General features: G+C 39.4%; 9 non-coding genes across 9 annotated transcripts; all 9 read left to right on the top strand.

Annotated features, from left to right (window-relative positions):
* Window positions 1-383: 383 nt before the first annotated feature.
* TRNAR-CCG (transfer RNA arginine (anticodon CCG)) lies at window positions 384-456 on the top strand. Its single transcript has one exon. It is a non-coding gene; the product is annotated as a tRNA-Arg (tRNA).
* Window positions 457-2,423: 1,967 nt separating this feature from the next.
* TRNAR-CCG (transfer RNA arginine (anticodon CCG)) lies at window positions 2,424-2,496 on the top strand. The gene has a single exon. It is a non-coding gene; the product is annotated as a tRNA-Arg (tRNA).
* A 1,965-nt stretch (window positions 2,497-4,461) lies between these two features.
* On the top strand, window positions 4,462-4,534 carry TRNAW-CCA (transfer RNA tryptophan (anticodon CCA)). The gene has a single exon. It is a non-coding gene; the product is annotated as a tRNA-Trp (tRNA).
* A 1,967-nt stretch (window positions 4,535-6,501) lies between these two features.
* On the top strand, window positions 6,502-6,574 carry TRNAR-CCG (transfer RNA arginine (anticodon CCG)). The gene has a single exon. It is a non-coding gene; the product is annotated as a tRNA-Arg (tRNA).
* Window positions 6,575-8,539: 1,965 nt separating this feature from the next.
* TRNAR-CCG (transfer RNA arginine (anticodon CCG)) lies at window positions 8,540-8,612 on the top strand. The gene has a single exon. It is a non-coding gene; the product is annotated as a tRNA-Arg (tRNA).
* Window positions 8,613-10,579: 1,967 nt separating this feature from the next.
* TRNAR-CCG (transfer RNA arginine (anticodon CCG)) lies at window positions 10,580-10,652 on the top strand. Its single transcript has one exon. It is a non-coding gene; the product is annotated as a tRNA-Arg (tRNA).
* A 1,965-nt stretch (window positions 10,653-12,617) lies between these two features.
* TRNAW-CCA (transfer RNA tryptophan (anticodon CCA)) lies at window positions 12,618-12,690 on the top strand. The gene has a single exon. It is a non-coding gene; the product is annotated as a tRNA-Trp (tRNA).
* A 1,967-nt stretch (window positions 12,691-14,657) lies between these two features.
* TRNAR-CCG (transfer RNA arginine (anticodon CCG)) lies at window positions 14,658-14,730 on the top strand. The gene has a single exon. It is a non-coding gene; the product is annotated as a tRNA-Arg (tRNA).
* Window positions 14,731-16,695: 1,965 nt separating this feature from the next.
* TRNAR-CCG (transfer RNA arginine (anticodon CCG)) lies at window positions 16,696-16,768 on the top strand. Its single transcript has one exon. It is a non-coding gene; the product is annotated as a tRNA-Arg (tRNA).
* Window positions 16,769-17,330: the final 562 nt, after the last annotated feature.

Below are 17,330 nucleotides of genomic sequence, written 5' to 3' on the forward strand. Positions count from 1 at the left end.
TCTGTAGAAAGTACCAGTATATACACATTTTTTAGAAGACAAAACATCAGAAGCCGAACTAAAAGCTATTTCAGTGCATATAAATCAAAATGCTATAAATAAGGATGGCGAGGAGTAGCAACCACCGCACTGTATACTCTCTTCAATCAAAAGTGTTCAATATGAATTGCGGAAGGGTTTGTGTTGCAGGAGTTGTTCCTTTCTTTACCTTCGCTCACTGGACCATCATATGCAAGGTGTGTTTTCCAAACTCACAGACTTGCTTTACATGTTGACTGTGTTTTTTTCATGTTTTTGTTGTTTTTGCCATGGGGTGTTTATTCTGTGTGTGAATTGGTGTTCAGCTGGTCTATTATGGTCAGATCAGTGCATTTCCATCAAGTGGCCCTGTGGCCTAATGGATAAGGCATCAGCCTCCGAAGCTGGGGATTGTGGGTTCAAGTCCCACCTGGGTCGTCAATTATTTTTAATTTTGATCTTAATTAAATATGAACGAATTTCAACATATATTAACATAAAGATGATTAAAAGGTCTCATCAATGAAAATCATCACACTCATTTCATTCACCTTGTCAATACTGATGTATTACCGCGACACTATGCAGTAAAGACACGTGAATCTTGTCCTGTCTTCATAGAGCCGCCTTGCAACTGTGACATATCACTTAATATTTTGCTTCTCAGGGAGTATAGCAGCAGAGAAATATATACTGCTCATTCAATTCCTTATGAGGGCCCCAGCATTTAAGATGTTACTCTTACGTGAGCTCCCCTGTAGCCACCAATTGCTGAAAAGTGTCTTCCTCAGGTGCCATCTCAACTGTGAAGAGAATCCTCCTAAGCTAGCCTCCTTGCAGTGACATGGCACTGAGAATCATTTTCCTCAGTGAGAATCTCTGCAGTGAAAAAGTTTCTCTTAAGGGATTGTCTCTGTCGTGGAATGTTACAGGAAGTCCTCTTGGTTGGGTAGTGTCCCTGGATTGTAGATCATCCTTTTATAGAGCTGCACTGCACTCACATGTTACTGAACAGCACCTTCCTCTGCAAGAATACTAGCAGTAGAAAATATAGTCTTATGAGAATGAAGCCTGCTGTAAGAGCACCCGAAATAGCCCTATTGCCAGGGTCTCTGCAGAAAGTGGACACTGAGTTGAAACTACTTTCTTGAATTGATTGCACAGTTAAGTACACTTGTTGCTCGGCACTGTTGCCATTATGGAATCGGAGCAATTGAGAAAGACAACGGTCCGTACTGTAGAATAGAATCCTGTTGTGCTCTTTTTAGTGACCAATCGACACCAGTGTACCAGGAATACATAAACATGATAAAACAGGAAGAAAAGTGATGAATTCAAATGTAATGCATTTTATTTAGAAAAGTCCGCAAAAAATGCACCATTCAAAACTTGCAGTGAGTGATTAATAAGAGGATCTGAAACTATGTCAAAGGAAATGAATAGGTAAGACATGAAAATCACAAAAAATCTGGTGCTCAAGATGGATATTGTGTCAAGTGTCATGCCCATGAGACTCTGTGACACATGTTTCGGAAAATATCTGGCTTCAACAGGTGAAGGATTACTTGAAAAGTCACGCAAATTAGCAAGGATGTTCCAACCTAGAAGAGGGCATTGCAGTGTGAGGGCATCATAGAAGTCATCATTAGAGACAATGAATACATTATCACTAAGTCAATGACCTCCTAGTTATTATCTTTACCAAGTGGGTGGCCGTGAGACAGTGATCACCACAGATAGGAAGTCAGAGATGTCAGGTGAAATGAAAATATGCCAGGCAAGAAATCTAGTTTGTAGAAATCATCAATTTTTGAGACAGAGTAAGAAAAATGCTGGAACTCTAGAATAGTGTCCATAATGGAAAAATCTTACAGCAATTCTTAAATTTTGTAAAGTGCGAATGCCAAGAATATAACACACAGTGCATCGAATTTACGCATTTGGCCAATCCAAAGCAGTTGCTAAGGATTGGTGTATGTCAGGACTATTTGTCCCTATTTTCAGTTCATCTTCATTTCCATCTGTAGAAAGTACCAGTATATACACATTTTTTAGAAGACAAAACATCAGAAGCCAAACTAAAAGCTATTTCAGTGCATATAAATCAAAATACTATAAATAAGGATGGCGAGGAGTAGCAACCACCGCACTGTATACTCTCTTCAATCAAAAGTGTTCAATATGAATTGCGGAAGGGTTTGTGTTGCAGGAGTTGTTCCTTTCTTTACCTTCGCTCACTGGACCTTCATATGCAAGGTGTGTTTTCCAAACTCACAGACTTGCTCTACATGTTGACTGTGTTTTTTTTTCATGTTTTTGTTGTTTTTGCCATGGGGTGTTTATTCTGTGTTTGAATTGGTGTTCAGTTGGTCTATTATGGTCAGATCAGTGCTTTTCTATCAAGTGGCCCTGTGGCCTAATGGATAAGGCATCAGCCTCCGAAGCTGGGGATTGTGGGTTTAAGTCCCACCTGGGTCGTCAATTATTTTTAATTTTGATCTTAATTAAATATGAACGAATTTCAACATATATTAACATAAAGATGATTAAAAGGTCTCATCAATGAAAATCATCACACTCATTTCATTCACCTTGTCAATACTGATGTATTACCGCGACACTATGCAGTAAAGACACGTGAATCTTGTCCTGTCTTCATAGAGCTGCCTTGCAACTGTGACATATCACTTAATATTTTGCTTCTCAGGGAGTATAGCAGCAGAGAAACATATACTGCTCATTCAATTCCTTATGAGGGCCCCAGCATTTAAGATGTTACTCTTAAGTGAGCTCCCCTGTAGCCACCAATTGCTGAAAAGTGTCTTCCTCAGGTGCCATCTCAACTGTGAAGAGAATCCTCCTAAGCTAGCCTCCTTGCAGTGACATGTCACTGAGAATCATTTTCCTCAGTGAGAATCTCTGCAGTGAAAAAGTTTCTCTTAAGGGATTGTCTCTGTCGTGGAATGTTACAGGAAGTCCTCTTGGTTGGGTAGTGTCCCTGGATTGTAGATCATCCTTTTATAGAGCTGCACTGCACTCACATGTTACTGAACAGCACCTTCCTCTGCAAGAATACTAGCATTAGAAAATATAGTCTTATGAGAATGAAGCCTGCTGTAAGAGCACCCGAAATAGCCCTACTGCCAGTGTCTCTGCAGAAAGTGGACACTGAGTTGAAACTACTTTCTTGAATTGATTGCACAGTTAAGTACACTTGTTGCTCGGCACTGTTGCCATTATGGAATCGGAGCAATTGAGAAAGACAACGGTCCGTACTGTAGAATAGAATCCTGTTGTGCTCTTTTTAGTGACCAATCGACACCAGTGTACCAGGAATACATAAACATGATAAAACAGGAAGAAAAGTGATGAATTCAAATGTAATGCATTTTATTTAGAAAAGTCCGCAAAAAATGCACCATTCAAAACTTGCAGTGAGTGATTAATAAGAGGATCTGAAACTATGTCAAAGGAAATGAATAGGTAAGACATGAAAATCACAAAAAATCTGGTGCTCAAGATGGATATTGTGTCAAGTGTCATGCCCATGAGACTCTGTGACACATGTTTCGGAAAATATCTGGCTTCAACAGGTGAAGGATTACTTGAAAAGTCAAGCAAATTAGCAAGGATGTTCCAACCTAGAAGAGGGCATTGCAGTGTGAGGGCATCATAGAAGTCATCATTAGAGACAATGAATACATTATCACTAAGTCAATGACCTCCTAGTTATTATCTTTACCAAGTGGGTGGCCGTGAGACAGTGATCACCACAGATAGGAAGTCAGAGATGTCAGGTGAAATGAAAATATGCCAGGCAAGAAATCTAGTTTGTAGAAATCATCAATTTTTGAGACAGAGTAAGAAAAATGCTGGAACTCTAGAATAGTGTCCATAATGGAAAAATCTTACAGCAATTCTTAAATTTTGTAAAGTGCGAATGCCAAGAATATAACACACAGTGCATCGAATTTACGCATTTGGCCAATCCAAAGCAGTTGCTAAGGATTGGTGCATGTCAGGACTATTTGTCCCTATTTTGAGTTCATCTTCATTTCCATCTGTAGAAAGTACCAGTATATACACATTTTTTAGAAGACAAAACATCAGAAGCCGAACTAAAAGCTATTTCAGTGCATATAAATCAAAATACTATAAATAAGGATGGCGAGGAGTAGCAACCACCGCACTGTATACTCTCTTCAATCAAAAGTGTTCAATATGAATTGCGGAAGGGTTTGTGTTGCAGGAGTTGTTCCTTTCTTTACCTTCGCTCACTGGACCATCATATGCAAGGTGTGTTTTCCAAACTCACAGACTTGCTTTACATGTTGACTGTGTTTTTTTCATGTTTTTGTTGTTTTTGCCATGGGGTGTTTATTCTGTGTGTGAATTGGTGTTCAGATGGTCTATTATGGTCAGATCAGTGCTTTTCCATCAAGTGGCCCTGTGGCCTAATGGATAAGGCATCAGCCTCCAAAGCTGGGGATTGTGGGTTCAAGTCCCACCTGGGTCGTCAATTATTTTTAATTTTGATCTTAATTAAATATGAACGAATTTCAACATATATTAACATAAAGATGATTAAAAGGTCTAATCAATGAAAATCATCACACTCATTTCATACACCTTGTCAATACTGATGTATTACCGCGACACTATGCAGTAAAGACACGTGAATCTTGTCCTGTCTTCATAGAGCTGCCTTGCAACTGTGACATATCACTTAATATTTTGCTTCTCAGGGAGTATAGCAGCAGAGAAACATATACTGCTCATTCAATTCCTTATGAGGGCCCCAGCATTTAAGATGTTACTCTTAAGTGAGCTCCCCTGTAGCCACCAATTGCTGAAAAGTGTCTTCCTCAGGTGCCATCTCAACTGTGAAGAGAATCCTCCTAAGCTAGCCTCCTTGCAGTGACATGGCACTGAGAATCATTTTCCTCAGTGAGAATCTCTGCAGTGAAAAAGTTTCTCTTAAGGGATTGTCTCTGTCGTGGAATGTTACAGGAAGTCCTCTTGGTTGGGTAGTGTCCCTGGTTTGTAGATCATCCTTTTATAGAGCTGCACTGCACTCACATGTTACTGAACAGCACCTTCCTCTGCAAGAATACTAGCAGTAGAAAATATAGTCTTATGAGAATGAAGCCCGCTGTAAGAGCACCCGAAATAGCCCTACTGCCAGTGTCTCTGCAGAAAGTGGACACTGAGTTGAAACTACTTTCTTGAATTGATTGCACAGTTAAGTACCCTTGTTGCTCGGCACTGTTGCCATTATGGAATCGGAGCGATTGAGAAAGACAACGGTCCGTACTGTAGAATAGAATCCTGTTGTGCTCTTTTTAGTGACCAATCGACACCAGTGTACCAGGAATACATAAACATGATAAAACAGGAAGAAAAGTGATGAATTCAAATGTAATGCATTTTATTTAGAAAAGTCCACAAAACCTGCACCATTCAAAACTTGCAGTGAGTGATTAATAAGAGGATCTGAAACTATGTCAAAGGAAATGAATAGGTAAGACATGAAAATCACAAAAAATCTGGTGCTCAAGATGGATATTGTGTCAAGTGTCATGCCCATGAGACTCTGTGACACATGTTTCGGAAAATATCTGGCTTCAACAGGTGAAGGATTACTTGAAAAGTCAAGCAAGTTAGCAAGGATGTTCCAACCTAGAAGAGGGCATTGCAGTGTGAGGGCATCATAGAAGTCATCATTAGAGACAATGAATACATTATCACTAAGTCAATGACCTCCTAGTTATTATCTTTACCAAGTGGGTGGCCGTGAGACAGTGATCACCACAGATAGGAAGTCAGAGATGTCAGGTGAAATGAAAATATGCCAGGCAAGAAATCTAGTTTGTAGAAATCATCAATTTTTGAGACAGAGTAAGAAAAATGCTGGAACTCTAGAATAGTGTCCATAATGGAAAAATCTCACAGCAATTCTTAAATTTTGTAAAGTGCGAATGCCAAGAATATAACACACAGTGCATCGAATTTACGCATTTGGCCAATCCAAAGCAGTTGCTAAGGATTGGTGTATGTCAGGACTATTTGTCCCTATTTTGAGTTCATCTTCATTTCCATCTATAGAAAGTACCAGTACATACAAATTTTTTAGAAGACAAAACATCAGAAGCCAAACTAAAAGCTATTTCAGTGCATATAAATCAAAATACTATAAATAAGGATGGCGAGGAGTAGCAACCACCGCACTGTATACTCTCTTCAATCAAAAGTGTTCAATATGAATTGCGGAAGGGTTTGTGTTGCAGGAGTTGTTCCTTTCTTTACCTTCGCTCACTGGACCTTCATATGCAAGGTGTGTTTTCCAAACTCACAGACTTGCTCTACATGTTGACTGTGTTTTTTTTTCATGTTTTTGTTGTTTTTGCCATGGGGTGTTTATTCTGTGTTTGAATTGGTGTTCAGTTGGTCTATTATGGTCAGATCAGTGCTTTTCTATCAAGTGGCCCTGTGGCCTAATGGATAAGGCATCAGCCTCCGAAGCTGGGGATTGTGGGTTTAAGTCCCACCTGGGTCGTCAATTATTTTTAATTTTGATCTTAATTAAATATGAACGAATTTCAACATATATTAACATAAAGATGATTAAAAGGTCTCATCAATGAAAATCATCACACTCATTTCATTCACCTTGTCAATACTGATGTATTACCGCGACACTATGCAGTAAAGACACGTGAATCTTGTCCTGTCTTCATAGAGCTGCCTTGCAACTGTGACATATCACTTAATATTTTGCTTCTCAGGGAGTATAGCAGCAGAGAAACATATACTGCTCATTCAATTCCTTATGAGGGCCCCAGCATTTAAGATGTTACTCTTAAGTGAGCTCCCCTGTAGCCACCAATTGCTGAAAAGTGTCTTCCTCAGGTGCCATGTCAACTGTGAAGAGAATCCTCCTAAGCTAGCCTCCTTGCAGTGACATGTCACTGAGAATCATTTTCCTCAGTGAGAATCTCTGCAGTGAAAAAGTTTCTCTTAAGGGATTGTCTCTGTAGTGGAATGTTACAGGAAGTCCTCTTGGTTGGGTAGTGTCCCTGGATTGTAGATCATCCTTTTATAGAGCTGCACTGCACTCACATGTTACTGAACAGCACCTTCCTCTGCAAGAATACTAGCAGTAGAAAATATAGTCTTATGAGAATGAAGCCTGCTGTAAGAGCACCCGAATTAGCCCTATTGCCAGTGTCTCTGCAGAAAGTGGACACTGAGTTGAAACTACTTTCTTGAATTGATTGCACAGTTAAGTACCCTTGTTGCTCGGCACTGTTGCCATTATGGAATCGGAGCAATTGAGAAAGACAACGGTCCGTACTGTAGAATAGAATCCTGTTGTGATCTTTTTAGTGACCAATCGACACTAGTGTACTAGGAATACATAAACATGATAAAACCGGAAGAAAAGTGATGAATTCAAATGTAATGCATTTTATTTAGAAAAGTCCACAAAACCTGCACCATTCAAAACTTGCAGTGAGTGATTAATAAGAGGATCTGAAACTATGTCAAAGGAAATGAATAGGTAAGACATGAAAATCACAAAAAATCTGGTGCTCAAGATGGATATTGTGTCAAGTGTCATGCCCATGAGACTCTGTGACACATGTTTCGGAAAATATCTGGCTTCAACAGGTGAAGGATTACTTGAAAAGTCAAGCAAATTAGCAAGGATGTTCCAACCTAGAAGAGGGCATTGCAGTGTGAGGGCATCATAGAAGTCATCATTAGAGACAATGAATACATTATCACTAAGTCAATGACCTCCTAGTTATTATCTTTACCAAGTGGGTGGCCGTGAGACAGTGATCACCACAGATAGGAAGTCAGAGATGTCAGGTGAAATGAAAATATGCCAGGCAAGAAATCTAGTTTGTAGAAATCATCAATTTTTGAGACAGAGTAAGAAAAATGCTGGAACTCTAGAATAGTGTCCATAATGGAAAAATCTTACAGCAATTCTTAAATTTTGTAAAGTGCGAATGCCAAGAATATAACACACAGTGCATCGAATTTACGCATTTGGCCAATCCAAAGCAGTTGCTAAGGATTGGTGCATGTCAGGACTATTTGTCCCTATTTTGAGTTCATCTTCATTTCCATCTGTAGAAAGTACCAGTATATACACATTTTTTAGAAGACAAAACATCAGAAGCCGAACTAAAAGCTATTTCAGTGCATATAAATCAAAATGCTATAAATAAGGATGGCGAGGAGTAGCAACCACCGCACTGTATACTCTCTTCAATCAAAAGTGTTCAATATGAATTGCGGAAGGGTTTGTGTTGCAGGAGTTGTTCCTTTCTTTACCTTCGCTCACTGGACCATCATATGCAAGGTGTGTTTTCCAAACTCACAGACTTGCTTTACATGTTGACTGTGTTTTTTTCATGTTTTTGTTGTTTTTGCCATGGGGTGTTTATTCTGTGTGTGAATTGGTGTTCAGCTGGTCTATTATGGTCAGATCAGTGCATTTCCATCAAGTGGCCCTGTGGCCTAATGGATAAGGCATCAGCCTCCGAAGCTGGGGATTGTGGGTTCAAGTCCCACCTGGGTCGTCAATTATTTTTAATTTTGATCTTAATTAAATATGAACGAATTTCAACATATATTAACATAAAGATGATTAAAAGGTCTCATCAATGAAAATCATCACACTCATTTCATTCACCTTGTCAATACTGATGTATTACCGCGACACTATGCAGTAAAGACACGTGAATCTTGTCCTGTCTTCATAGAGCCGCCTTGCAACTGTGACATATCACTTAATATTTTGCTTCTCAGGGAGTATAGCAGCAGAGAAATATATACTGCTCATTCAATTCCTTATGAGGGCCCCAGCATTTAAGATGTTACTCTTACGTGAGCTCCCCTGTAGCCACCAATTGCTGAAAAGTGTCTTCCTCAGGTGCCATCTCAACTGTGAAGAGAATCCTCCTAAGCTAGCCTCCTTGCAGTGACATGGCACTGAGAATCATTTTCCTCAGTGAGAATCTCTGCAGTGAAAAAGTTTCTCTTAAGGGATTGTCTCTGTCGTGGAATGTTACAGGAAGTCCTCTTGGTTGGGTAGTGTCCCTGGATTGTAGATCATCCTTTTATAGAGCTGCACTGCACTCACATGTTACTGAACAGCACCTTCCTCTGCAAGAATACTAGCAGTAGAAAATATAGTCTTATGAGAATGAAGCCTGCTGTAAGAGCACCCGAAATAGCCCTATTGCCAGGGTCTCTGCAGAAAGTGGACACTGAGTTGAAACTACTTTCTTGAATTGATTGCACAGTTAAGTACACTTGTTGCTCGGCACTGTTGCCATTATGGAATCGGAGCAATTGAGAAAGACAACGGTCCGTACTGTAGAATAGAATCCTGTTGTGCTCTTTTTAGTGACCAATCGACACCAGTGTACCAGGAATACATAAACATGATAAAACAGGAAGAAAAGTGATGAATTCAAATGTAATGCATTTTATTTAGAAAAGTCCGCAAAAAATGCACCATTCAAAACTTGCAGTGAGTGATTAATAAGAGGATCTGAAACTATGTCAAAGGAAATGAATAGGTAAGACATGAAAATCACAAAAAATCTGGTGCTCAAGATGGATATTGTGTCAAGTGTCATGCCCATGAGACTCTGTGACACATGTTTCGGAAAATATCTGGCTTCAACAGGTGAAGGATTACTTGAAAAGTCACGCAAATTAGCAAGGATGTTCCAACCTAGAAGAGGGCATTGCAGTGTGAGGGCATCATAGAAGTCATCATTAGAGACAATGAATACATTATCACTAAGTCAATGACCTCCTAGTTATTATCTTTACCAAGTGGGTGGCCGTGAGACAGTGATCACCACAGATAGGAAGTCAGAGATGTCAGGTGAAATGAAAATATGCCAGGCAAGAAATCTAGTTTGTAGAAATCATCAATTTTTGAGACAGAGTAAGAAAAATGCTGGAACTCTAGAATAGTGTCCATAATGGAAAAATCTTACAGCAATTCTTAAATTTTGTAAAGTGCGAATGCCAAGAATATAACACACAGTGCATCGAATTTACGCATTTGGCCAATCCAAAGCAGTTGCTAAGGATTGGTGTATGTCAGGACTATTTGTCCCTATTTTCAGTTCATCTTCATTTCCATCTGTAGAAAGTACCAGTATATACACATTTTTTAGAAGACAAAACATCAGAAGCCAAACTAAAAGCTATTTCAGTGCATATAAATCAAAATACTATAAATAAGGATGGCGAGGAGTAGCAACCACCGCACTGTATACTCTCTTCAATCAAAAGTGTTCAATATGAATTGCGGAAGGGTTTGTGTTGCAGGAGTTGTTCCTTTCTTTACCTTCGCTCACTGGACCTTCATATGCAAGGTGTGTTTTCCAAACTCACAGACTTGCTCTACATGTTGACTGTGTTTTTTTTTCATGTTTTTGTTGTTTTTGCCATGGGGTGTTTATTCTGTGTTTGAATTGGTGTTCAGTTGGTCTATTATGGTCAGATCAGTGCTTTTCTATCAAGTGGCCCTGTGGCCTAATGGATAAGGCATCAGCCTCCGAAGCTGGGGATTGTGGGTTTAAGTCCCACCTGGGTCGTCAATTATTTTTAATTTTGATCTTAATTAAATATGAACGAATTTCAACATATATTAACATAAAGATGATTAAAAGGTCTCATCAATGAAAATCATCACACTCATTTCATTCACCTTGTCAATACTGATGTATTACCGCGACACTATGCAGTAAAGACACGTGAATCTTGTCCTGTCTTCATAGAGCTGCCTTGCAACTGTGACATATCACTTAATATTTTGCTTCTCAGGGAGTATAGCAGCAGAGAAACATATACTGCTCATTCAATTCCTTATGAGGGCCCCAGCATTTAAGATGTTACTCTTAAGTGAGCTCCCCTGTAGCCACCAATTGCTGAAAAGTGTCTTCCTCAGGTGCCATCTCAACTGTGAAGAGAATCCTCCTAAGCTAGCCTCCTTGCAGTGACATGTCACTGAGAATCATTTTCCTCAGTGAGAATCTCTGCAGTGAAAAAGTTTCTCTTAAGGGATTGTCTCTGTCGTGGAATGTTACAGGAAGTCCTCTTGGTTGGGTAGTGTCCCTGGATTGTAGATCATCCTTTTATAGAGCTGCACTGCACTCACATGTTACTGAACAGCACCTTCCTCTGCAAGAATACTAGCATTAGAAAATATAGTCTTATGAGAATGAAGCCTGCTGTAAGAGCACCCGAAATAGCCCTACTGCCAGTGTCTCTGCAGAAAGTGGACACTGAGTTGAAACTACTTTCTTGAATTGATTGCACAGTTAAGTACACTTGTTGCTCGGCACTGTTGCCATTATGGAATCGGAGCAATTGAGAAAGACAACGGTCCGTACTGTAGAATAGAATCCTGTTGTGCTCTTTTTAGTGACCAATCGACACCAGTGTACCAGGAATACATAAACATGATAAAACAGGAAGAAAAGTGATGAATTCAAATGTAATGCATTTTATTTAGAAAAGTCCGCAAAAAATGCACCATTCAAAACTTGCAGTGAGTGATTAATAAGAGGATCTGAAACTATGTCAAAGGAAATGAATAGGTAAGACATGAAAATCACAAAAAATCTGGTGCTCAAGATGGATATTGTGTCAAGTGTCATGCCCATGAGACTCTGTGACACATGTTTCGGAAAATATCTGGCTTCAACAGGTGAAGGATTACTTGAAAAGTCAAGCAAATTAGCAAGGATGTTCCAACCTAGAAGAGGGCATTGCAGTGTGAGGGCATCATAGAAGTCATCATTAGAGACAATGAATACATTATCACTAAGTCAATGACCTCCTAGTTATTATCTTTACCAAGTGGGTGGCCGTGAGACAGTGATCACCACAGATAGGAAGTCAGAGATGTCAGGTGAAATGAAAATATGCCAGGCAAGAAATCTAGTTTGTAGAAATCATCAATTTTTGAGACAGAGTAAGAAAAATGCTGGAACTCTAGAATAGTGTCCATAATGGAAAAATCTTACAGCAATTCTTAAATTTTGTAAAGTGCGAATGCCAAGAATATAACACACAGTGCATCGAATTTACGCATTTGGCCAATCCAAAGCAGTTGCTAAGGATTGGTGCATGTCAGGACTATTTGTCCCTATTTTGAGTTCATCTTCATTTCCATCTGTAGAAAGTACCAGTATATACACATTTTTTAGAAGACAAAACATCAGAAGCCGAACTAAAAGCTATTTCAGTGCATATAAATCAAAATACTATAAATAAGGATGGCGAGGAGTAGCAACCACCGCACTGTATACTCTCTTCAATCAAAAGTGTTCAATATGAATTGCGGAAGGGTTTGTGTTGCAGGAGTTGTTCCTTTCTTTACCTTCGCTCACTGGACCATCATATGCAAGGTGTGTTTTCCAAACTCACAGACTTGCTTTACATGTTGACTGTGTTTTTTTCATGTTTTTGTTGTTTTTGCCATGGGGTGTTTATTCTGTGTGTGAATTGGTGTTCAGATGGTCTATTATGGTCAGATCAGTGCTTTTCCATCAAGTGGCCCTGTGGCCTAATGGATAAGGCATCAGCCTCCAAAGCTGGGGATTGTGGGTTCAAGTCCCACCTGGGTCGTCAATTATTTTTAATTTTGATCTTAATTAAATATGAACGAATTTCAACATATATTAACATAAAGATGATTAAAAGGTCTAATCAATGAAAATCATCACACTCATTTCATACACCTTGTCAATACTGATGTATTACCGCGACACTATGCAGTAAAGACACGTGAATCTTGTCCTGTCTTCATAGAGCTGCCTTGCAACTGTGACATATCACTTAATATTTTGCTTCTCAGGGAGTATAGCAGCAGAGAAACATATACTGCTCATTCAATTCCTTATGAGGGCCCCAGCATTTAAGATGTTACTCTTAAGTGAGCTCCCCTGTAGCCACCAATTGCTGAAAAGTGTCTTCCTCAGGTGCCATCTCAACTGTGAAGAGAATCCTCCTAAGCTAGCCTCCTTGCAGTGACATGGCACTGAGAATCATTTTCCTCAGTGAGAATCTCTGCAGTGAAAAAGTTTCTCTTAAGGGATTGTCTCTGTCGTGGAATGTTACAGGAAGTCCTCTTGGTTGGGTAGTGTCCCTGGTTTGTAGATCATCCTTTTATAGAGCTGCACTGCACTCACATGTTACTGAACAGCACCTTCCTCTGCAAGAATACTAGCAGTAGAAAATATAGTCTTATGAGAATGAAGCCCGCTGTAAGAGCACCCGAAATAGCCCTACTGCCAGTGTCTCTGCAGAAAGTGGACACTGAGTTGAAACTACTTTCTTGAATTGATTGCACAGTTAAGTACCCTTGTTGCTCGGCACTGTTGCCATTATGGAATCGGAGCGATTGAGAAAGACAACGGTCCGTACTGTAGAATAGAATCCTGTTGTGCTCTTTTTAGTGACCAATCGACACCAGTGTACCAGGAATACATAAACATGATAAAACAGGAAGAAAAGTGATGAATTCAAATGTAATGCATTTTATTTAGAAAAGTCCACAAAACCTGCACCATTCAAAACTTGCAGTGAGTGATTAATAAGAGGATCTGAAACTATGTCAAAGGAAATGAATAGGTAAGACATGAAAATCACAAAAAATCTGGTGCTCAAGATGGATATTGTGTCAAGTGTCATGCCCATGAGACTCTGTGACACATGTTTCGGAAAATATCTGGCTTCAACAGGTGAAGGATTACTTGAAAAGTCAAGCAAGTTAGCAAGGATGTTCCAACCTAGAAGAGGGCATTGCAGTGTGAGGGCATCATAGAAGTCATCATTAGAGACAATGAATACATTATCACTAAGTCAATGACCTCCTAGTTATTATCTTTACCAAGTGGGTGGCCGTGAGACAGTGATCACCACAGATAGGAAGTCAGAGATGTCAGGTGAAATGAAAATATGCCAGGCAAGAAATCTAGTTTGTAGAAATCATCAATTTTTGAGACAGAGTAAGAAAAATGCTGGAACTCTAGAATAGTGTCCATAATGGAAAAATCTTACAGCAATTCTTAAATTTTGTAAAGTGCGAATGCCAAGAATATAACACACAGTGCATCGAATTTACGCATTTGGCCAATCCAAAGCAGTTGCTAAGGATTGGTGTATGTCAGGACTATTTGTCCCTATTTTGAGTTCATCTTCATTTCCATCTATAGAAAGTACCAGTACATACAAATTTTTTAGAAGACAAAACATCAGAAGCCAAACTAAAAGCTATTTCAGTGCATATAAATCAAAATACTATAAATAAGGATGGCGAGGAGTAGCAACCACCGCACTGTATACTCTCTTCAATCAAAAGTGTTCAATATGAATTGCGGAAGGGTTTGTGTTGCAGGAGTTGTTCCTTTCTTTACCTTCGCTCACTGGACCTTCATATGCAAGGTGTGTTTTCCAAACTCACAGACTTGCTCTACATGTTGACTGTGTTTTTTTTTCATGTTTTTGTTGTTTTTGCCATGGGGTGTTTATTCTGTGTTTGAATTGGTGTTCAGTTGGTCTATTATGGTCAGATCAGTGCTTTTCTATCAAGTGGCCCTGTGGCCTAATGGATAAGGCATCAGCCTCCGAAGCTGGGGATTGTGGGTTTAAGTCCCACCTGGGTCGTCAATTATTTTTAATTTTGATCTTAATTAAATATGAACGAATTTCAACATATATTAACATAAAGATGATTAAAAGGTCTCATCAATGAAAATCATCACACTCATTTCATTCACCTTGTCAATACTGATGTATTACCGCGACACTATGCAGTAAAGACACGTGAATCTTGTCCTGTCTTCATAGAGCTGCCTTGCAACTGTGACATATCACTTAATATTTTGCTTCTCAGGGAGTATAGCAGCAGAGAAACATATACTGCTCATTCAATTCCTTATGAGGGCCCCAGCATTTAAGATGTTACTCTTAAGTGAGCTCCCCTGTAGCCACCAATTGCTGAAAAGTGTCTTCCTCAGGTGCCATGTCAACTGTGAAGAGAATCCTCCTAAGCTAGCCTCCTTGCAGTGACATGTCACTGAGAATCATTTTCCTCAGTGAGAATCTCTGCAGTGAAAAAGTTTCTCTTAAGGGATTGTCTCTGTAGTGGAATGTTACAGGAAGTCCTCTTGGTTGGGTAGTGTCCCTGGATTGTAGATCATCCTTTTATAGAGCTGCACTGCACTCACATGTTACTGAACAGCACCTTCCTCTGCAAGAATACTAGCAGTAGAAAATATAGTCTTATGAGAATGAAGCCTGCTGTAAGAGCACCCGAATTAGCCCTATTGCCAGTGTCTCTGCAGAAAGTGGACACTGAGTTGAAACTACTTTCTTGAATTGATTGCACAGTTAAGTACCCTTGTTGCTCGGCACTGTTGCCATTATGGAATCGGAGCAATTGAGAAAGACAACGGTCCGTACTGTAGAATAGAATCCTGTTGTGATCTTTTTAGTGACCAATCGACACTAGTGTACTAGGAATACATAAACATGATAAAACCGGAAGAAAAGTGATGAATTCAAATGTAATGCATTTTATTTAGAAAAGTCCACAAAACCTGCACCATTCAAAACTTGCAGTGAGTGATTAATAAGAGGATCTGAAACTATGTCAAAGGAAATGAATAGGTAAGACATGAAAATCACAAAAAATCTGGTGCTCAAGATGGATATTGTGTCAAGTGTCATGCCCATGAGACTCTGTGACACATGTTTCGGAAAATATCTGGCTTCAACAGGTGAAGGATTACTTGAAAAGTCAAGCAAATTAGCAAGGATGTTCCAACCTAGAAGAGGGCATTGCAGTGTGAGGGCATCATAGAAGTCATCATTAGAGACAATGAATACATTATCACTAAGTCAATGACCTCCTAGTTATTATCTTTACCAAGTGGGTGGCCGTGAGACAGTGATCACCACAGATAGGAAGTCAGAGATGTCAGGTGAAATGAAAATATGCCAGGCAAGAAATCTAGTTTGTAGAAATCATCAATTTTTGAGACAGAGTAAGAAAAATGCTGGAACTCTAGAATAGTGTCCATAATGGAAAAATCTTACAGCAATTCTTAAATTTTGTAAAGTGCGAATGCCAAGAATATAACACACAGTGCATCGAATTTACGCATTTGGCCAATCCAAAGCAGTTGCTAAGGATTGGTGCATGTCAGGACTATTTGTCCCTATTTTGAGTTCATCTTCATTTCCATCTGTAGAAAGTACCAGTATATACACATTTTTTAGAAGACAAAACATCAGAAGCCGAACTAAAAGCTATTTCAGTGCATATAAATCAAAATGCTATAAATAAGGATGGCGAGGAGTAGCAACCACCGCACTGTATACTCTCTTCAATCAAAAGTGTTCAATATGAATTGCGGAAGGGTTTGTGTTGCAGGAGTTGTTCCTTTCTTTACCTTCGCTCACTGGACCATCATATGCAAGGTGTGTTTTCCAAACTCACAGACTTGCTTTACATGTTGACTGTGTTTTTTTCATGTTTTTGTTGTTTTTGCCATGGGGTGTTTATTCTGTGTGTGAATTGGTGTTCAGCTGGTCTATTATGGTCAGATCAGTGCATTTCCATCAAGTGGCCCTGTGGCCTAATGGATAAGGCATCAGCCTCCGAAGCTGGGGATTGTGGGTTCAAGTCCCACCTGGGTCGTCAATTATTTTTAATTTTGATCTTAATTAAATATGAACGAATTTCAACATATATTAACATAAAGATGATTAAAAGGTCTCATCAATGAAAATCATCACACTCATTTCATTCACCTTGTCAATACTGATGTATTACCGCGACACTATGCAGTAAAGACACGTGAATCTTGTCCTGTCTTCATAGAGCCGCCTTGCAACTGTGACATATCACTTAATATTTTGCTTCTCAGGGAGTATAGCAGCAGAGAAATATATACTGCTCATTCAATTCCTTATGAGGGCCCCAGCATTTAAGATGTTACTCTTAAGTGAGCTCCCCTGTAGCCACCAATTGCTGAAAAGTGTCTTCCTCAGGTGCCATCTCAACTGTGAAGAGAATCCTCCTAAGCTAGCCTCCTTGCAGTGACATGGCACTGAGAATCATTTTCCTCAGTGAGAATCTCTGCAGTGAAAAAGTTTCTCTTAAGGGATTGTCTCTGTCGTGGAATGTTACAGGAAGTCCTCTTGGTTGGGTAGTGTCCCTGGATTGTAGATCATCCTTTTATAGAGCTGCACTGCACTCA

Source organism: Ambystoma mexicanum, chromosome 3q (assembly GCF_040938575.1).
Source record: "Ambystoma mexicanum isolate Mex_15411 chromosome 3q, UKY_AmexF1_1, whole genome shotgun sequence".
Taxonomy (NCBI): domain Eukaryota; kingdom Metazoa; phylum Chordata; class Amphibia; order Caudata; family Ambystomatidae; genus Ambystoma; species Ambystoma mexicanum.